Source organism: Peromyscus maniculatus, chromosome X (genome assembly GCF_049852395.1).
Source record: "Peromyscus maniculatus bairdii isolate BWxNUB_F1_BW_parent chromosome X, HU_Pman_BW_mat_3.1, whole genome shotgun sequence".
Lineage (NCBI taxonomy): Eukaryota > Metazoa > Chordata > Mammalia > Rodentia > Cricetidae > Peromyscus > Peromyscus maniculatus.
The window spans coordinates 3,322,464-3,325,503 of NC_134875.1; positions in this window are offsets into that span (position 1 = coordinate 3,322,464).

Sequence of the window (3,040 nt, forward strand, 5' to 3'; positions counted from 1 at the left end):
TTTCTGAGGTTTTATCACTGGTTAATGCAGACAGTGAGGAAATAAGAGTTCGGAGCTGGGCTGCTTTGGGCTTTACTAGCTCCTTTAGAAAAATACTTTATATCACCTAATAGCTGTCCAGATTGGCGAAGAGCTTTATAGCAGCTAAATATGGTAATTTCACCCTCAGCGTGAAGTGAAGTTTTTTGGTAGAGCAAACCAAGAGTACTTCTGTAATAGAAACGTTTGTCTGAATTGAAGCACTTAGGGGAGCTATTATGAATTTGGATGAAGGGACAGCCTCTAGTTAAAAACCGTTTACTGCTGACAGTGCATCTCTGCTGGTTCTTGAATAGCTGAGAGAACTTGGCAACTTTGGGGTGTGGCTTAGTCCTGAGAATGTTACAGTCCCCTAGCAACAAGTATCACAACTCTATAATGACAACACTCAATAAATCCCAGTGTTGTTATAGCAAAGCTGACTATAAACTCTAAACTTTAGAAATGATGTACATACTTCCTGTCTAGTTAAGAGAATCTTTCTAATAGAGATAGTGATAAGAATAAGAAGTAGAAAAAGATGAAAATAAGATTTGTGAGTTTGTAGAAATTATTCTGTCTTGTTATATCTGTGTTAAGAAATCTTTAGGTGTTTGCTAGGTTAAATATATGCTAATGGTAGTCCTATATAAGTTTGTAAAATAGATCTATAGAGTTCCTTTAAGAATACAAGCTTGCAAGAAGTATCTAAGGTAGTCTTAAGACATATAGTAATAAGCTTGTAAGAAGTAAAGATGCTCGTTGTAAATGTAAGTTTAAATAAGAAATAAGATAAGAAGTATATAAGAAGTAATAAGAAATATATTTGCTAAAGTAGTTCTATAGTTTCCTTAAGGAGTCTAAATGAGTAGATGTTAATGTTAAATGTGAGTTTGTAAAAAAAAAAAAGTCTAAATGTTAAGTGTGAGTCTATGCTTAATGTATACGGTAAAAGAATCTGAGACACAGAAGATAGTGTCCTAGTAGACTGCGAAGTAGGCAGTCTGAATGGTTTCAAAAGCTCCAGAAGCCGCTAAGAAGCTAAGAATGGTGGATGCCAGAACCAGCACAACAAGGCATCCGCAGCTGAGATCTGTGGAAAATCAACGCAACACAGAAAAACCTGAGCTAACATTAAAAACGGTGCAGCTTAGAATACTACGGTACCTAGAAAGGTCTCTGTCTGTGAGAACAAAAGTTGCAGAGACACTTGTTTGAACTAAAATTATTAACTGCAAAAAGTTTTGGTTGTAAAACGTCTCTTCATATTTGAAAGTGAAAGCCGGATACCAGATTTTACTTTTTTGAAGTTTTTGAACTTAAAATGAGATAAAACTACAAAAAGATTTTTGTTATGGAGTTATTCATATTTGGAAGGCTAGTACCAGAATTTATTGTTTGAATTTTGAGAATTAATGAACTGAACAATAGATTTCATTGCAATAGGATAATTTTGAGTTTACTTATAGTAATGACCTAGAAACTGTTTTCTGGAATTGGGTTAAAAATGGAACTGTTTAAATGAAGAAATTTATTGTTTCTACCTAGAGTCAAGATGAAATTTGTGTATGCATATATGGTTTATTAACTGGTGGTTCATGAATTGTTTTGTGAAACTGTTTATGTAAAAATGGAATTACTTATGGAACTGGTTTTGTGTTACAAATGGAACTGTTTAAACAGAAAAGTTTGGGTTTTCTAACTAGGCTTGAGGTTTTGCTTAAAATTATAAAGAAAAGGGAGAGTTAATATTCCTTAGTCAACTTAATTTAAAAAATTGTTTGAGTGGGTTAATGCCATGTTTTGTTAGTAAGAAATGCAAATGGGGTATAGTAAGACTACTTTTAAAGTGTAAAGTGTTTTATTAAGAAACTGCTTTTGGATGTTTTGCTAAAAGTTTTCAAACTGTTAATGGTTAGATTGAGAATATTGATTTTAAATGTGGGCTTGTAGGAACTGAAAGTTTGGGTTTTCTTCTAACTAGGTTGGAGATTGTTTAAAAAATTATAAAGAAAAGGAAGAGTTATGAGTGAATTAAGGTTGAATTTTGTTTGTAGAAATTATGTTTAACCTATTGATATTAATGCACCCTGGTATTGTGGAGTTAAGGAAATATTTAAGTTTGATATGAATACATCAAAGTTTTTCCTATGTTCTGTTAGCAAGAAAATTCAAATGATTAAGAGTTAAAGTTGTAAGACGGAGAAAATTGTTAACTATATATAGCACCATATACGTTAATTCAAATGGTTCTGTTAAGAGTTTGCTTTGTGTTGTAAGATTGAGAGAATTGTGACTATGTACAGCAATATTTATGTTAACCTTTTAATGGTAATGATGGAGAGTTTTCTCTCCTGGTCCTGCTGGCAGTCTGACAGCCCACTTATAAAATAAACACACAGACTCTTACATTATTTAAATTGCTTGGCCATTAGCTCAGGCCTATCATTGTCTAGCTCTTACTCTTATATTCAGCCCATTTCTATTAATCTATATTTTGTCATGTGGCTCGTGGCTTACTGGTACCTTACATCTTCCTTGATCTGGCAGAGGCTGCAGTTTCCCCTCTGCCTTCCTGTTCCCTCAGTTCTCCTCTCTGTTAGTCCCGCCTATACTTCCTGTCTGGCTACTGGCCAATCAGTGTTTTATTTATACAGAGTGATATACACAGTAAGAGTTAAAAATGTAATACTGGGAAAATTGTTAACTATATATAGCACCATATATGCTAATTCAAATGGTTCTGTTAAGAGTTTGCTTTGAGTTGTAAGATTGAGAGAATTGTGACTATGTATAGCAATATTTATGTTAACCTATTAATGGTAATGATGAAGCTAGGGGATTCTTTAAGTTTGTAGTTGCCTTAAGAGTTTTTGGTTTAGAAAGGGCTTGATGCAGCTAAAGACTGCTGTAGTCACCTTGGACCTAATTCAAAAGAGAAATGCCATCTTTATCATCCTCTTCTCCCATACTGGGAGGTGTAACAGCTATGGAGATTGCTGTAAGCCATTAATAATTAGTT